This window comes from Anser cygnoides, chromosome 5 (assembly GCF_040182565.1).
Source record: "Anser cygnoides isolate HZ-2024a breed goose chromosome 5, Taihu_goose_T2T_genome, whole genome shotgun sequence".
Lineage (NCBI taxonomy): Eukaryota > Metazoa > Chordata > Aves > Anseriformes > Anatidae > Anser > Anser cygnoides.
In genome coordinates this window covers 10,157,387-10,176,866 of record NC_089877.1, presented here as the reverse complement: position 1 = coordinate 10,176,866, position 19,480 = coordinate 10,157,387, and the positions used below count along the sequence as shown (strand labels likewise).

General features: G+C 37.3%; 1 protein-coding gene across 13 annotated transcripts in view; it reads left to right on the top strand.

The window, feature by feature from the left end:
- ANO3 (anoctamin 3) overlaps positions 1 to 19,480 on the top strand; it is a 256,594-nt gene that overhangs the window by 142,855 nt on the left and 94,259 nt on the right. Inside the window, exon 1 of one of the 13 annotated variants that reach the window (XM_066997453.1) lies at positions 12,466 to 12,501. The exons of the other annotated variants lie outside the window; for them this stretch is intronic. The gene's annotated coding sequence lies outside the window, so the exon portion shown is untranslated. Of the gene's footprint in view, positions 1 to 12,465; positions 12,502 to 19,480 lie in introns of those variants that run through there. 13 annotated transcript variants of the gene reach the window in all.

Below are 19,480 nucleotides of genomic sequence, written 5' to 3'. Positions count from 1 at the left end.
AGTATTTTAAGTGTGTAGACAGCTATTTTGATATATTGTTCAAACGTATTTAGTCCTATACTAATGCAACTTAACAGGAATTTAAGGTCAGGAAAACCATGATGCAATAACATATATTGCAGTATCTTTCTATCTGCTTGGCATAATTAAAATAAGCGTAAGTAATACATACCATTGCATAGCATCAATCTGAAACACAGCTTTAGGAAAGAACTCTCCAACCACAATTTCTTAGATTTAATCTTTGTTGAACACTGATTTAGTGGATACCTGCCAGAATAGCAAAGCATATGTTCAAAAGCCTGGCAAGACTTGAAGAACTTTGGCAATACTGTGCCACGCGTACCCTGTAGCTAATTCAGCAATGTGCTATTAAAAACAAACGGTATGCCTCAGTTTTCACTGATAAATTTTCCAAATATATAACTGATATTAGTCAAGTCCTCTGTAGATTCTTTAGTAAATAAAATTGATTAGTGAAAACGCATACCTAGAATGTAGAAGAAATTCTTCTGACTGCAGGAATCAAAATGCTTTGCACTTGGAGTCAAAAACCTATTTCTCTTCCTGAAGTGCCAAAGATTGTAACTTTTTATCCGGAATTTATAAAGCTATTTTTGATTGTGAGCATTATGAAATGCCTGTGCTACTTAAATATCAGCAAACCAGTGTCCAAGCATAGTGTAGTATTAAAAAATAAAACCAGGAGTAGTCTAATAGCACTCTGTTTTACATGCTTGTGAAACCCAGCGTGACTGATCCTGTTGTGCAGGAGGGCTCTGTCATGGGTGTTAGTCGCTAGCTCAGAGAAGGGTGCCGTGCACTGCTCTGTTTGTTTCCTGTTTTATCGCCTTTTTGTTTTATGGTATAGATGCTTGTCACAGCTCCATAATACAGAGAACAAATTTCAAAACAAGAGGTATTATGACAGTGCTTAAGGGATCGTGTCTATTTTCTGTCTGTTGGAATGAGAGTGTGTGGCTGTTCCTTGCAAAGTGATGAAAAAGCTTCCACGTTTTGCCACTGGCTCGTATTTTAAGTCACTGCTGCAGTTGTGCAGCCTTTCCTCCCTTCTCTGCGATGATAATCAAGCAGCTATCTTCATGTGCTCCTCAGGCTAATTGCCAGAGCTCTACCTTGCACGGCACGGTTGAAGTAAGAGAAAAGAAAGCTGTAGAGCTCCAACTATGAGCAGGAGCCTTAAGTTCTTGCTTGTAGTGGTTTCTTGTCAGTGTTGAGACCTTGTCAGGAGCTCGAAGCTGTCTGCCTGTTTGCATTCCTTACAGTAGGCACAGCAAGTTCACCACGATGCTGGCTGCACAGCTCAGAAGTGCCTGGCTAGCTCTCTGGTCTCGTGGCTTGGTCGTGGAAATCCAGGTTATGCTACCCAGTCAGGGGCTTAAGGGACTTCATAAAGAAGGGTAGTGTCAATGGTTTTACTTTTTTTTTTTTTTTTTTTTTACTCCATTTCCAATGTAATTCAAGAGGCTCTCTGACTGATTTAATAGGTCTTTTTTTAAAAGCCAAAGGTGGCTGAGACTTTGCCTAGATTCCAAACACTGGGAGAGTAATATGTATGTGGTGTATAAGACCAAATGGAGGTTGCAATCATTCAAACACATTTCTTGTAAAATTCTGATTCTAATCTAAAGGATTTTAATGAAATATGGGAGTACTGTATCCCCTAACCAGGTAATATTAATAATAAGCATTTATAATACCTCATTTGTGTCTCATACATGACATATTTTATCAAATTTCTTCCAGAAACAATGTACCAGCAAAGTAGGAATTGCCAATGATTTAGTTCTGAGTGCCGTCTAATACCACATCTGTTTCAGATTTATCTTACTTTACTCAGGAGCGTGCTTGGCATACAAAGTACTCTTACCCAGCCATCAGGCAGCAGTCACTGCTTTAAATCTAAGCACATAAAAGTCTTCATAGGAGGGCACGTATAATCATTTGTACAGGTAGTAAGGAATCTGAACAGAATTGCTTCACTCCAAGCTGCAGGAAAATGCGAAAGGAGAACAAGTTACATAATAGCGGCTATAACTCAGAGTAAAGCAAAAGTCTCCTTAGGGATGATATTAATGTTTAAGAGAATAAGAACAGACTTTAAAGATATTATGGCAGAGTGCCAAATACCAGCTCCCATTGTCTTTCTCAAAAGCATGTGCCCACACAGCTGCAGATACTGACCTGTCTTGGAAACAAAAGAACTTGAAAAATACATGCATAATTGATTTTAAAAGCCATCCACAATATATGTCCTTTCTTCATGGAAACAGAGATGTCAGAGAGTAAATGAGATAAAAGGATATATCCAGCCTTTCAAATTTAAACCAGGCGTTTCTCCATTTCTAGTATTCTGCTGAGCATACTCTTCCTATCAGCACAAATAAAGCCAATATAATAGTACTGGAAATCACTGCGCTTGGAACTCACGAAGAAGAAGAAACGATCGCTTAAATGACTCTGTGTGTTGGCTTCACTTGTGATTGTGCTTTCTCCCAGTGGGAGAAATACCTATAATAATGTAGCCTTTACCCTCAGTGCTAATACCTGAAGACAGTTGTATGTTGAGACTTCCTCAGATTTTGATTTCTTTTTCCATGTCCTTTTCTTACCTCATACTAATGTGTTAATGTTGTCATGCCTTCAGTGTGCATTTGACTGAGCAGGCAGTGGTTTCAGACTGCAAACAACCAGTATCTGGCATCTTGCTTGTGATTTGCAGAAATACTCAGAAAATGAGCAGGACTCAAACTGTGAAAGGTCATCACTTTCTGAAGCACGTAAGTGTTCTTTTTTGTAGGAATTGATTTGGAATCTGTCTCGGTGGTCCACAGTATTGATTGAGTAGTCCACATATTCCAGAAAAATGCAGCCAACTTCTGGCAGAAGATTTTGGTTTCTGTCTCTGTGGGTTTTACTGGAATAGCCTGCTTCATCCAACATCATCTTTATTACTGTAGGCATCAATATTTCTCTCCTGTCACCATATTGAAAGCTCTGAGAGTACAGAAGTCATGCTCAAATGGACGCATAAATTTTGCACACCCATAAGTATTTTCCGGTAGACATTTATTGTCTCAGTCTGTCATTAAATGATTCACAGTCAAAGGGAACAGAAATATGGCTCACGGTGATGGCTTATGGACATTCTTGCTTTGGGAGAGTAAAAGTGTCTGCTGGAGGGTTAAGTCCCAGGAGAGTGAAAAATGGGAACGTGATCGCATCGCCATGGCTGCTTCATTACACAGCCAAGTGGCTTTAGTGGGGCAGACAGTGAGCCAGGCAGCAAGCATCAGGTTTAGTACTGAATGTAGTGCTGGCATGCTGCAGTGGGTAAGCAGCCTTCAGCAGAGGGGCAGAACCTGCTTGAGCAGGGGTTCAGACCAGCCAACCTCCAGAGGTCCCTGCCAATGTCGTGGGTGATTCAGATGAGTGGCAATAGAGGCTTCTAAAAAAAATACAGCTGGTTTCACTTCAGATTGGGAAGGCAGGCTTAGATTTTCTTGGTGCAGGGTGACATAAGCATGCACGAATTAATAATCACCTATTTCTAAAATTGCTGGTATAGATTTTAACGCAATTAAAAAGGGCAGCGTGAGTAAGAAAAGCATGGACAGATGAATAGTGAAAAAAATCCAGCAGTTTTCTCTGTTTCTCAAATGGGAATTATGTTACTAAGCGTATGCTCTAGTCATCTTTATCAGGTTTTACCTCTAAATATTTTATAAAGGATATTGCAGATTGCCTTTCTCCTGCATGGCACTTAAATTCTAAATTATCGTATGATAGATTATTTGTTGTGCATCTAGGCTTGAAAATTACTAATTCCAATTAGAACTAAATTCAAACATCTTCTGTTAAGATAACAATCATAATTTCTGAAGACAAAATTGACAGCTTTAAGTGCATGTGCCTTCAATAACAACAACAACAAAAGAAGTAATACATAAGTGTGGGAGTAGGGTTGCAGTGTTTCAGTAGTGCTTCAATGTCTACTGGAGCATCCTGACTGTTTTTCAAACCATGAGCTTAAGCCCACCTGTACGCAGAGAAGAACGGTATGGGGTGAGTGAAATTTAATACTGATTTTGGTGAGTGCACAACTGAATTCATGGTGACCTCTGTTTTTCCATAGTAAATACTTTTCAGTGTATATAGACTTTGAATCAGTTTTTCATAAAGGATGACCGCAATATTTCTCCATTTGTCAGGGATTGTCTATCAAGCTGGTGAAAACCATGCAAGAAACCTAGTTTTTCTTATCCTGAACCCTTATCTTACTCATCCCCCAACGAATAATGGGTAATATAATTTCATCTTAAATGCTCATTTAAAATATTGAGTGATTGCAATACTGAGTGCTTTAGTTCTCCCTTAACAGATTTGGATCAATTTTCTTTAATTGAGTTTATTCTTGATATACTTGAGAAATTTTATTTCACCAAATAAATCATGATGATTCCTAGTCTTTGCTCTGTATGTTTTGCGTATTTTTATTAAGTATTCATTACTGTGACAGTATTTAGAGGCATTTTGAAAAGCACGTAACCATATAAATGCATATTATAAGTCTGCACAAAGAGCTTTTAAACCATTAGTGCCACTGTTGTAGATAAGTACTTGGGGATTCTTATATCCAGGGATTATTTGACTGCTTCACATGATGAGCTATTAAATCCTCATGTGAAATTTAGTACAGTTTTTTTGGTGATTACAGATTAGCTTATCATTGAGTTTAGCAGCGGACTCGTTTGTCATCTTTGAAAGTAGATGAGAACTGGTAAGTTAAGCAATCGGGAAGACTGGCTGATCCTCAGCTGTGGAAGCACACAACAAAATTGAAAACACCCCGCGCCACCCCTGAAACTTCCATCTTACGTTAGATTTTGTCTAGAAGATTGGTCCACAGCTTGCTTCCGAAAGAGTTAAAGCCTGTAGCACATTTTTTGTCGTGGAGATAAAGCCTGTGAGGCTGTGAAATCCTAATGGAACTATTGTAAAAAGTAGGCCATCTGAAGGAAAGACTTCTGCTTGTACCAACCTTTAAAAGCACCGTGTAAGCACATCTTCAGTTTCTCCACTCTTTTATATTTCTCCAAGCGTATCAACTAACGTCCTTTTTGTACTTTGGGTACCGGAGGCTGGAGAAGAACTTTCCCGAATCATCTGTTGAAGGCAACCTTAAAATAATATATTGATTTTAGATTAAAAAGCCAGGTAAAAGGAAACTAGAAGATGTGATTTCAATGTGTTAAATGCAACTAAGGCTTAACACCAGCTGCAGTCTTAAGATCTTACAAAAGTTGATAGGGAACTCGCTACGAACATAAATTGTAAATAGCTGAAACTTTTCATATTGTATTTAATATAATGCTATGTTAACTCTTACTTACAGTTATTCCTGGAACCATTAAGAAATGCCAGAAGGTAAGTGGGTTCTGCGGCCTCCGTTGCAGGTATCGGATGGCACATCCTGCCACGTTTAATCAGCTCTCTTGCAGTTGACTGGAAGAAGAACCTGCAAACTCAGTGGAGCGTCATCCAAATGCTCCTGGATGATGCTCAAGTGTGAGGCACTGCCAGCACACCTAGGCAGACAAGCCTAAAGCAGCTTCACTTTGGGTTTGAGTTCACAGGGGACCTGTTAACAGCCGCAGTCAGGAAATGCCGTCGTTCTATCACAGCACAGGGCTGGAAGGGTCCCCAGGAGATCACTAGAATATTCCTCATCCATAAGTTGTGATTACTGTATTATTTCTGATATATTATTTCAACCTATTCTAAACAAGAATGATTAAAAAGCGGGGGGAGGGGGGGGGGTTAAAAAAAAATGCACTCTTTTAGGGCTAGTAATCTTTCCTGTTAAGAAGTTTTTCCTAGTATGGAACTTGGTTTTCTTGTGACTTAAGCTAACTACTCTTTTCCCTAAGCATTGCGAACAGGGAGAACAATTGATGGCTCTCTTAAATGCATAAGCTTATGCGCTTGAAGACTATTACCGTGTCTTTCGTCTGTTAACTAAACAACCCCAGTTTGTTCAATACTTCTTCTCTGGTCATGTGTGCTCACTCTAATTCCATCTCATATCCTGCTTTGTAGACTAAGTGATCCATTTTTCCTTTCTGAAAAGAAATGCTAAGTATTTCAATGAGTTCGTAGTGTCATACATTATTAATGAGAAAGCCTGTACATATATATGTTTGACCTTTGTTCAGAGTAGTGGCCGACTGCTTTTGAATCCAAGCAATGACAGTTTTGCATAGTCTCTGAAATTAGAATTGCATAAAAAGTATAATCGAAATCTTTACAAAATCAGGATAAGAGGATATACGGTATGCTTCCCTTATATCCACAAGACCTGTTATTCTATTTTAGAAATAAAAACAGGGCAGGGTGATATGACTTGTCCCTGAGATATACGTACTGGCATCCACTTGACTTTCTGGGTTCCTTCTGGTCAGCGGTGTGCAACCGACCATCCACAGATCCTTGCAATCTGAAGAGGTTAGGAAAAATAATGTAAGCAAGCTCTCTCAGAGAATTATATTCTTTTTGTGATCAGTGTTTGTATTTCTGGTAATTCCAAAGGTTTTTAACCAGAATTCCTTTTTCAGTGTGTTTCACTACAGTCATATGTCTTTGTTTCTTGTTTTGTTTTGTTTTTTGTTTTTCCCCCCTCTTCTCCTCCCACCACCCACCCCACTCCACCTCCAATAATCTTCCTGGACTCCAGCAGTGTGCTTTTAGTTGCTTATCAGAGTTCCCTCATGCGTGTGTCAATAAAGCTGGACAAAAAGACCAGGCTAGAGCATGTCTGATTTAGTAGTGTACAAGGTTAAAAAGGTGGAGGGTAGAATGGATGAAGTACATAACTGTGGAATAAACTATTTAATATATACTAGAGATTTTCAGGAGTTTATGCTTTGACCAAATGTGGGTGTATTTTTTTTTCCACACTTTAAAAGCAAGGCTCTTGCAAATTCATATATCCCCTTCCTAAAGCATGTGGGCAAGATATCAATTCAGTGAAAATGTCAGAAGAATTCTTTTTAACATTAGCAAATATGTTTTTCCCAACACTTTTGAAACAGATAAAGCATTTTTTTGGTTGCATCACTCCCCCTCCCCCCAAATGTTGTCAAAATGGATGCACTTAGTCAAAATTGTATGAAACTTCAAAACGTAAAGTGTTGGTTGTCAATCTATAGGAGTTTTTAGGCATTAATTTTATTGGTGCCTTTTGTAATTTGTCTCGGGTAGGTATATTTTCCCCAAATTTTCTAACACCATTACTGTTACTTAGTGCAAGCCAGGAGAGGAACATCTACATAACAAAGAGAGGAGGACGAGAAGATTCACATCAGAAGCAAAATTCTTCCTTCTGCTATTTCCAGTAGCACAACTCGCACCAGAGTTGTCTTTGCTTTCTGCAACACGGAGAGCTGCGGGCATGTGGGTAGTGTGGGATGATCTGGCACCATATCAAGAAACAGTTTGCGCCCTTAAAGGTCCACTTGTTGTCACAATAAAGCTTAGATTTTTGGAGGGGCCTATAAGGTCCTGTTCAGTATAGAATACCTATCCAAACTGCAGTATATGAATAACACATTTAAAATCTGTTTGCGTTTTGTTACATGTAGTCATGTCGGTGAGCATCTTTTGGTTTATGTAACTAGATGCTGACCCTAAAGTCCTCACTAATGTGTTTGCATCATAACTGCACACCTGGTTGTGCAGCAAAGAGTATAGGCACATTTAGTTCCCACAATTTCACAATGTTTATAAGTGAACAGTGCTGTGATTAAATGGAATCACATCTCAGAGCTCTTCACTGGGTTGTATTCTGTGAGCAGTGCTCCTGCCACTATCTTCATATTTTCGGACACGTGAGGAGAAATAGATAAGGTACAGCAGCTCCTTCCTGGTGACAAATTATTAGGCTGACGCATCCTATTGAAAACACATATACCCTTTCATCTGCATGGCTAGTATAAACAACAAATCAGTGTTAAGGTGCTAGATGAGCTCATTATCTTTCTCTCTTATCCGACAGATAAAAAAAAATAAAAATTAAGAGAAATGTGCTTTAGAATAGTAACAGGGTAACTTACAGACAGGAGTGGAAAAGTGTGAGCTCTGTGATTGTATTGGCGTAGTGTTCAAATGAGAAGTTTTTAGTTTTAATGTCTTTAAAAAATAACGTGTCATTCTTCATGTTTACCAGGTTAACCTTTTGTTCAAGAATACCGACTTATTGTCTCTTAAAAAATCTATTTAAATCATGTGTTTATTTGGAATATGATTTAAATTGTAATTAGATTTAAGAATGTCTTAGTAATTCTCTTGCAACAAGAAAAGTGACTGTGAAATTATGTAGCACAGGTTCTGTCAAACCTAGGAACTTTTGGATTGATTATTTATATTTTACTTCATATTCCTTCTGTAAAATGTTGCTTTGAGATTTGGGATTTTTTCAGTCATAAGGATTGACAGGAAGATCCATTGCGTGAGTTCTGCTGGAACTTGCACAAATGGCTCCCTTGGAGAAGGAAGGAAGGCAGCTAGACCTGTCCAAATTATTTCCTCAGTACTGTTTGCTTTATGTTGCTTTTTTAAAATGAAAACAAAAATCAACCTACCAAACAAAAAACCACCTCAATCTAAACAGAATATTAAAGCTATTAGATGTTTGTTTCTTGTTTTTTTTTCAAATATCTCATCTTAGTTTATTTTGATACTGATCTTTAGGTTATATGTGTATTTTTGACCATTTCTTGTCCCTTTATTGTGAGACCTACCTCGACAAAAGTAGCAATTTTTCTCTCTCTCTCTTTTTTTTTTTTTTTTTTTTTTTTTTTACATTACAGAATCATAGAATCATCTAGGTTGGAAGAGACCTCCAAGATCACTGAGTCCAACTTCTGACCTAATACTAACAAGTCCTCCACTAAACCATATCACTAAGCTCTACATCTAAACATCTTTTGAAGACCTCCAGGGGTGGTGACTCAACCACTTCCCTGGGCAGCCCATTCCAGTGCCTAACAACCCTTTCGGTAAAGAAGTTCTTCTTAATATCCAACCTAAACCTCCCCTGGTGCAACTTTAGCCTATTCCCCCTTGTCCTGTCACCAGGCATGTGGGAGAATAGACTAATCCCTACCTTGCTACGGCCTCCTTTAAGGTAACTGTAGAGAGCGATAAGGTCGCCCCTGAGCCTCCTCTTCTCCAGGCTGAACAACCCCAGCTCCCTCAGCCGCTCCTCTTAAGACTTGTTCTCCAGACCCCTCACCAGCTTTGTTGCCCTTCTCTGGACTCTCTCGAGCACGTCCATGTCCTTCTTGTAGCGAGGGGCCCAAAACTGAACACAGTACTCGAGGTGCGGCCTCACCAGAGCCAAGTACAGGGGGACAATCACTTCCCTAGCCCTACTGGCCACACTGTTTCCTATGCAAGCCAGGATGCTGTTGGCCTTCTTGGCCACCTGAGCGCACTGCTGGCTCATATTCAGCCAACTATCAACCAATACTCCCAGGTCCTTCTCTGCCAGGCAGCTTTCCAACCACTCATCTCCCAGCCTGTAGCACTGCTTGGGGTTGTTGTGCCCCAGGTGCAGGATCTGGCACTTGGCCTTGTTGAACTTCATACAGCTCGCCTCAGCCCATCATTAATTACACCTATTAAGATTTAGTGCTGTCTTATACCAAATCTCATCTTTTACTATTTACAGCTATTGGAGTAGCATGTATACTTGCATCTAGAAATAGTTTATTTCATACTCCAGGGCTTTGTCTTGCATGCTGCGTATTCTGTAACCTGCCTGGCCGTAAGAAACTACTTGCAGCTTTTGAAGTGCCTGTTACAGAACTGCTTGCTTACTTCTGCAAAAGGCCCATTCATTCTGCACTACACAAAAAAAGTCTATTTCTAGCACTGTGCATTGCTTTTGTCTTCTGCTATGTTGTCCATCCATGCAAAACTGTCAATTACCATCTGCATTGATCTTAATATTCATCTTAATATTATTGACAAATGTGAAAATGTCCAGAGAGCTTTTTTTTTTTTTACTACTATTATTATTACTTGACAAAATGTTAAACTTTCTTTTATTTACTCATTAAAGTTCACCATATTTGTATTTTTTCCATAGTCTCTTCGGTTACACCATTCCATCTGCCAAACATATACTAATCCTCCTCAACAATATTTGGATTTTTCTCTGAGAACACTAGTTTTATGGTTGCTCTTCAATATAGTCAGGTTTAATCCAAAGCAGAATATTATTCCAAAACAAATCTCTTTTGTTTATTGGCACAAATTCAGGTTTTTGTTTCGTTTCATTGCAGCAGTTTAATTGCAAGCCTCAGTCAAGTCATCATTCAGAGTACCTTCCAACTGCCTGGAATTCTCAACTGTAATTTTGCAGGCATTACTTGATCGACAGAATATAATCCATGTACTTGCAGGTTTCTTTGAATTTGAATTGAATGTGATGTGTAATTAACCGGCCATTCCTACTTTGGGGTCGATTTCTGGAATTCAAATGCAAATTCATGTAATCTGCAAGATGATGTTGCCCACTTCTCTTAAAGAACTAAATTCCATAGAGATTTGTGCCAAAGTCTGAGGAATACCAGGGTATTGCTATACTGACTAAGCAATTCATTTTAACTCAGAGTTGCTCTGCACACCACATCGTCCTTTTTACCACAGGCAGATCTCACATAAGTTTGATACATTGTTTTGCAAAGAATATGCAGAAAGCTGAGCAAAACCAGCAGTTATAGTGTGCATTAGGTCTTAAGACCCTATTTCTGTCTTGCTGACTTCTCATCTGACCACCCATGACAGAACACAGGTGTTCAAAAAGGACATGTCACAGTCAACCTTGCCTGTAAAGGAGCTGGCTGCTACAGACCTTTCATCTTGTAAGGTGAAAAGGAAGTGGAGCCATTTGGTATACAGTGAGAGAAAGCACCAACTTCCTGACTTTTATTCCTTTTGGGGCTCTTTGCTTCTGTTGTTATTTTTCCTTTGTTTGGCTAGCACATACATATTATTTGAAAAAAAAAAAAAACTGGACTCAAACCCCTTGATACCTATTAATTTTATGCTTGGTGCATTTAAGCAATATCTTGCTCTATTAAAAGGCAATAATGCACTTTCTTCCTTTTCCTTAACCTCATTATGTTCTTGCTAAATCAACGCAATTGTAGCAGTTCTGGTCTCCTGAGGATTCTCTGAGAAAGCCTTTTCAGAAGAATTTCAAGACTGAGGCCTGTGGAATAGCCAACTTTGAGATGAATATTCTCAAGATTTACTGTTGTTTTTCGGGGGGAAGAGAAAATACAATATTTTGTTTCATTTCTAATGTTTTCTGGCAGAAGTGTTTGTTACAGCGTTGGAGATATTCCAGACTAGTTAGCAGCCTGCTGAAGCCTTTTAATTCCCGTGTTCAGTTAAGCACAAAAATATTTTGTTTTATTTTCATGGGAAGTGTTATTGATGACTCAGGCACCCATTTCATTCCATTGAAATTAATGTTTAAGTGACATAAGACCAGATATTCTTGGAGATAGGCTTTATAGAAGGTACTGTATAAAGCTTTGGAATGATGTCATTATTTAAATTATTTTTGTCCTTTTTTTTTTCCTTTGATTTTGGCTCTCCAAAAAAACACCAACTAATACCTTTTTCATTAAAAATAATATATAGGTGGTCTAAACCAGTTCTCAGATATACAGAAGGAATGGATTTGGGGCCTGTATTATGTAATCAAGAATATAAGGGGAAGAAGTAAGGTGTGAAGATCTGGGGGGAAAAAAAAAAAGGCATTTTTCTAAAGTAAGCTGAATATTATTGATTCTGAATGAGGTAATTTCTTAAATGGGAACACTACTAGTTTTTTCTTTGCGTGGCTATCCAGACCATACAGGGGCCTAAAAGTCTTCAAATAAGAGCCAGAGGGGCCTACACATGGGGTTTTATAATAGAATCCTGCATTTTTTGCCAATTCCATGAACATAAGGTACAAAGGGATGCTTACAGATTTCATGAAATAAATTGTTATTTCAAAAAAAAAGCGTTCTAATGGTGTTTTATTACAGTGACCCTTAAGTACTGGCACTTCATTGGCTGGTATTGGCTGCTTCTATAAATCTTGCAATCTGGGACAACTTCTGTACATTTCTTAGATAAAATCATACATGAAAACGTGGCTATACTTTTTTGTCTCTCATCCTGTGAGTTAATTATGTATTTTTTATCAAGCTGTTTAAAGTAGTAGACCTCCTTTTAATTTTCAGTTGATTGTTATGTTATAGGAATTATCCTAATAGGCACCACGTGGGATCAAGGCCAGGCATCTGCTAAATTTAGGAGAGGTTTGTGCAGATGTAGGTAATTTGTTGATTCTGGTGCTAAATTTCCTGCTGCTCCATAAGGAAATAGGTCTTTGCTTCATAGGCCTGAGTGCATGAGGTATATAGAATGGAAGAAACATAATTTCCTATTCTTTGTGATCATGTGGTAGATCTGTGTGTGTTTTGTTGGATTTTTTGTTTGTTTTACTCTCCATTCGGTATAGTTAGGACAAAAATAAGGCCGTGTCTGTTTAAATAGAGTTTACAATCAAAGCTATAGAAACAGAGAATATTGTTCCCAAAAGTAACTTAAATGGGAGGAACATCTTAAACCTAGGTTCTTTAAAACCTGCAGTGTTGTTGCATTATTGGTTTGCTTCTGTTGGCACAAAGGCGACATGTCTGGGTGGAGATGGTTTCGTTAGAGACTAAAAAGAGTTCCATATTGATAGGGATATTAAATGCAAGCCCAAGCCCAAATAGCAGGCTTAGTAATAGTAAAACAGTTATTGGCTAGGTTTCTTTCCCAGCAGAGTCCTCTAGGGATCATTTTTAACCATACTTGCTATATTTAGTAGTGAACTGGAAGTTTACTTAAAATCATTGCTGCAGTAGTGTGCAGAGGTCATGAGGACTGAAGCACTAAATTGAGTACCGGCCAACAATAAGCATTTCACTACAGAAGTTGGAGGCTTTTCCTGGGAAACAGTGTCTTGGATTTATATTTTTGCAAGTGGCAGCTATTTACAACAGATCATCACTGTCCGTGGAAGACCTATAGCCAGGAGGGCTAGTATGACTTCGGAGCCCTTGTGTTTGCCACTGTTACAGTGGTGTTGGAAAGCTGTGTGCTGTTCTACTGCCAAATCAAGAAAGAAACACAAAATGTTGATAAGGTTCCATTAGTCCTTCATTATAGTTTTATACTGTAGTTGTATGTAATAGCTCATCAAAAAAAAAAAAAAGATAAAAAATTGGATCTAATGTGAAAATCTATGGCTACTTGAAAAAGTAAAGTAATAGCTTTCTGCTTCTTAATCTATTAGATAAAGCACTATAAAATCAAAGTTTAGAAACTGAAGCATAACAAAACTTTATTACTGGAAAGACATCTGGAGGAAATCCAGTTCACCACTGAAAACCACTATAGCACAAATCAGTATTTTGAAATAACCACTAACTAAACTTTTTCTTTTTTTTTTTTTGAAGTCTTATTTTTTATATTGTATTGAAGATCATTTAGATGATCCCACCAGTTCATTCCTTTCCCATTTCTGAAGGTTATTTCTCACATGTAACTGGGGAAAAAAAAACCTAGCACAAGTATGGCATTTACAGTTTACTTACTCATTTTTGTTCCTCTTTTCACAATATTTGTAACTGGGAAAAAAATCATGGTATTAAATGGAAGCAATCTTAAAAGGCATGATTGATGATATCATTAAACCTCTGATTATTTCATAAACACCTTCATAAATCAATTTTATTTGTGGTGTGGGATGAAAATGAAAAATACCCTAACAATGAGTTATCATTCAGGATGTATTTATTAGTTAGCCTAGGAGTTACATTTGCCCAGTGGCTACGTTTGAACGTTTAATAGAAATAATGTTGACCTATTCATTTCATAATGGAAAAGACAGTTAAAGGCAATCTGGAAAAATACCTTTAGAAAATTGGGATTCATAAGCTTGCTTGATGCACTGATAGTATAAAAGAGAAATAAGATTTATGTTTGAAGGCTATTTTCTGCCTGGTTACTGTGTGTCTTATTTTTCTTCTCTTCACAAGGAAAGGGTTGGCTAATTTTCTCTAGTTTTGTTCAGGCTTTTTAGTTGGGTTTACCATATAATAAGAATACTTGACATCAGTTTGTTTTTCTGTAAGAACATAAATGAGCTCTGATGTTCTCCAGTTTGGTTCTACCTTTTTTATAAAAAAGGAAAATGGGTAAATTTCTTAGTCAATTATAGTTCTAATGTATGAAACTGAATAATATCCTTTGTATTTCTTGAGATCTTACAAATAAATGAGAAAACTAGTATCTGGTGGTACTGAAATAGTTTATTGTTTCTTCATTATTAGGTATCTTTAGATCATAATTTCCCAGAATTTTATAAAGAAATTATCATACATTGTTTTCTTTTGGAGGTCACTGTTGCCAACCAGACTAAACTTGTTCTTTAGGAATAAGTACCTGTTATATCCATTGATTATCGAAGCCTAAATTTTATAGTGCTCTTCAGACTGGAGCTGTTTTCTACTTCATACTCTAGAAATATGTTTTCACATAAAATTTAAATGTCATGAAAATCATTGCAACTTCTCTTTGTGTTGTATTTCATTAGAGAGCCTAATTATGGTGACACTGACAGAAACATTTGAAATTTCTGTTTCTCAGTCTGTTTAATGTGTTTTGTAAATGACACTTCATTATTTCATTTTAATTAGACTGGTGTGGTATGTGAAGCCAAAGGATTTACATAGTTGGTTTTCTTCCTTTTTTTGCTTTGTTTTTACAATTAAGAGGGCATTTTTGTCAAGAAAAACTTATGATGACGTGAATTGTTGGTAAGACCTGTATGTTGTTGATATTGATTGTGGACGTTATTATATACTGCATCTCTAAAGTTGATGCTATTGATTTGGCTTTTATAGCAGTTAGTCCTGCTTCAAACTAAATTTTATGCTGGATTAATAGGCAATAGTTATTAGGCTATTCTTTTTGAAATTATCACCGATCCGGTCTTGCTAAGTGTGCTTCTGTCGTTAGGCTGACAGTGCGTATGTGCTACCCATAAAACTTTCCTCATATAAAATGCAGAGCAAATGAAATGCAAATAAATTTTTTGTTACCTCTTAGTAGAAACAATTAGCTGTATTTCGCAGAATGAGGCTTAGGAGAATTTTTCCTTTATGTTTTTAATGGCCAAATCCAGAAGGCATCTGAGAGCTGGCTTTATTTAGCATTTATCAAGATGGGCATAATGTTGAGTGTGCATTAAATTGTGCGTACTGGTTTAACGATCAGAAAAGCTCATCACACTCTAGCTCCATCCTTCCTGCCTGCTCTGCCAGGAAGCTATGAGATGTAGTACAGCTGGCTATTCTGGCTTTGAGCCATGCAGGGATTTGCCTACATATCAGGAATCCCCTCCTTTCCCGCAGAAAAAAAAAAACTCTCTCTTACACCATAAACTTTAACCACCTTTTTCTCCTATGTGAGAAATTTCTGTACTCATGCTGTGCTCATTTCCATATTCATGCTAAGCGCAGGGGGAATGTTTTATAGGAAAAGATAAAATGAATGCAGTTTGAATAGAAAAACAAATGAATTTTTTTCAGGTCATGGTCTTGCATGCCTGAAAGCTGTCTAAACCATGTGTTTCAACCATTTCGTTGCAATGCTAATATTGCTCCAATACAAATGATTGTCATCTTTACCACGTTTGAAAACTTTTGCACAGGTCATAAACATTTCCTCCCATGAAATCCCATTTCCCTTAAATTTGACAAGTGGTTACTTGTCTTTTATTGCAGTTCCAAATATCCTTGACTGAGCAAGTGAAGTATTGTAAAGTTGCAGTTGAAAAGGTCCAGATTCCAGAAAAACAAAACAAAACAACAAAAACTTACGGCAAAGAGAGGAAGAGAGTTTCAGTAAATCAGTTTAGTGACCCAGTTTATGATGGTAGCCACAAGTTGTTTGTGTGCCAGAGCTGAATAAGCATTGGCGTGCAATAGCAAATGCCACCAAAACTAGCAGGTCACGGATCTGGACTGTGATGCTTTACCAGAGAAGAGAATGGATTAAATGGTTAAATTTGAATCATGGAGGCAGATCATACTGCTGTGTGCAAACGTGCAATGAGGTTATTTTCTTTATCCTCTCATGTGACTCATTCTCTCTAAGCAGAAGCAGCATTGTATGTATTAAGGAATCAGCTTGAAATGATGTGGAAGAATACGAAGTAAGAGAGAGCAAAAGGAAGTAATTTTCATTTAAATTGAGGCAGTGCCTCATAAAAGAATTGTACTTTTTAAAATGTGTATCACTTAAACTGTTGTCAAAATTGAATGACTGGTGTGTTATTTGCATTACCTTAAATTTCTTTGGTAATAAAATGATTCATCATGCTACATACAGTGATTCCAATAAGAATGCAAAAAAACGTTTTTTTGCCAACATGAATAATTATACATTAGGGTCCATGATTTCTGTCGGTATGTGGCTGCTGAAGAAACTGATCAGTACCCAGAACAATGACAAAATACATCTCTTTATGTATTATTTGGTAGTATCCATTGCTCTAACGGTAGATTTCAGCCTTATAAACGTGTCCATTTATGAAGCACTGCAAAGAAGACTTCCCAGAAAACTTGCAAGTAGCCTGGCAGCCACTGTCTGGTGTTGCTCTGTCTGACCAGGACAGGGTGGGGGCTATAGCCCAGTGCCACCGCGCACTCTGTTGGCACTGAGCCTTCACTTCAGAGTCATTAAAAGCAGAGCCCTTTCTGCTCATAATTATTTAAGAATGCATGGCACCTTCTGAGGCAGGAAGACCAAGAGCAGTTACACTGTGTGGCAGATCTGGAAGAACTGTCCTCAGTGGACTGATGAAGTTCTGCGTTTCCTGGTGGAGCGATGCTTAGGCTGGTGCAAAGCATGGTCAGTGAGCTCAGGGAGGTTTTGAAATGAAAGGCTCTTTTAAGCCTTTAGCCAATGTAGATAAACACTGGAACTATCCTGCTAATCAAAGTACCTTCATTATGGACTCCCATTTAAGCTTCAGAGAAGAGACATCCTTGCTGAGTGTGACGTGCTTCTTCGAGTGGCACAGATTTTGTTGAGGACAATTCCTCAGAATTTCATGGCACTCCAAGCAACAGATAGGTTTAGATTGCGTGGTGGGTTTGTTGTTGTTGTTGTTGTTTTTTGATTTAGTTGTTTACATAGCATAAATGGAGAGAGGTAAAATACAGTACTAAGAGACTAGGATTTTTAAGGAAGTGCTACAGTGTAAATTATGCACTCAAGCAGAGAAGTAATGTCGTAAAGTGGACTCTCTTCATTAATTGTCTGAGGATCTTTGACACTGTGTACAGCGATCACAGAAGATCTGTTGATTTTATACAGATAGGGGGCCTTAGCATTCTTCATAAGCAAGCCATAAGACTATCCAATGCAGAGGTAAATTGTACATTTTAAATTACTGCTTGAGAAAATGCTTGACTTGTCATGTCTTCTGAAAACATATATGGCCTTCTTGTTTTTTTGTACAACACTGAGAATCAGTTTCACATCAAAAAGGATGGAAACATGAATGCTAAATAAAACAGCGTGCTAAGTTTAGTCAAAAGCAATGTTTTGGGAGGACCCAGTATGTTAATGAACATATGTGACTTGCAATATTCATCTTAAGATTTAATGTCCACTCAGAAATGCGCGAGACAAGAAAGTCATGTCACCAACAAATAGTGGTATATTAGTTTTTCATTTTAATCATTTTCCTTGCTATTTTTTAATTCTTTGATATATTGCTTTTAATAGGTACTGAAGCACAGAATCTTAAGCTTGGTTTTCTTTTTGAGACAAACTAATTTGCATTTGATACAGAAAAATGAATTGTGAGTTTTCATTAAGACTTTCTAGTGTCAATATTTCCATAGGAAGAGCAGTTCTCAAAGAAGCTCATTTCCTGTAGCTAGCATTTCATTTCAAATGCCTTCAAAAAGACAAATAAAATATTAAATTTAAATGTCTGTTTCACTTGCAAGAAACAAAACAAAGGCAATCTAGTCAGTAAAGCAAGTTACTATATTTTCTGACACACACTATTGCATGAAATGCCTGCTATTCGGTGAGTGTGTGTATTTAATTGCCATTAAATTATTTAATGTCTGCGTTTCTGCAGTGTAATTGAAGTAATATGAGAAATTTTCAAAGTGCTCGATCTATTAAGGAAAGAATAATTCTTTCATGGTATCTTGATGTCTAAATCTGAAGTTATAAGACTAATAATGCCAACATAGATGATGATAATGCTTTCTTTTAGTGTGTGTTGAACAATTCTGTACTGTGACCATGACTGGGGATGTTCTGATGTTGGACTAAGGTGGACTCTGAGCATCCTGGCAAAGAACTTTTTATGCAGAGAAGCCGTAAATTGTGTCTTGTCTTCCCCTTATTTCTTGCGAATATAACATAATCGATTGTACTTTTCTTAGACAAGTGCACTTGGATTGTTTACCGTTCCCCTCAATCTCTAGAAAAAATATGAATTTTAGATATTATTACTACATTATTGCAATTTAGTGTTAACAAGCTTTACAATTTATATAAAGTCTTTCAGGATTAAATGAGTTAAAAATATTTTGCAGATGTTCAAATGGCTGGTAACAATCTTAATGTCTGATACTTTAAGCGTAAGTCTAGGAAATGTAGATGATCTCTCGTTTGTGGACAGGAAATATAAGCAATTATAGTATTGCTTGTTATGTCCCCAACATGGAGATACAATTAGAGAACTTGCTAATTATTAAAAATTTGTGAGATGTATTTTGGAAACAGGGAGTTGAGATGGATGTTAGAATAGGGCAAACTCAGAACAGGGATTGATATTTGCATCATTTTTAGATGATTCACTGAAAGCATTGATCTGTAATTCACATTTTTTCATTTAAATTAACAATCTGCTCTTTCGGGTGTTCTCATTGGTTTTACACAATTGACTAGTGTCAATGAATGACCTGAACCTGAAGCTAGGCAACACATATGAAAGCCCATGATTGTGCATGCGTCTCAAAAGAAAAAAACTAGAATTAGCTAATAGATTTGTCATAACTCAGAAGCATTTTAGGTATATTTCAAAGAAGAAGCTGGTCATGAATCCTTTGGGAAGTTCATGAACATTTTTTGCTTGTATGTCTTTTTTGTGTTTGTGTGTGTCTTTGAGTATTTTTATTCATGAAATTTTGGTAGACAAATCATTGTAACGGGGTTAACACTGGGTACTGTCATTTGCTTCCTAATGACTGGATAACATATGTACCATGGAAGTACAAGATTAAGAATATTGTCAATGTGAATCCTTGGT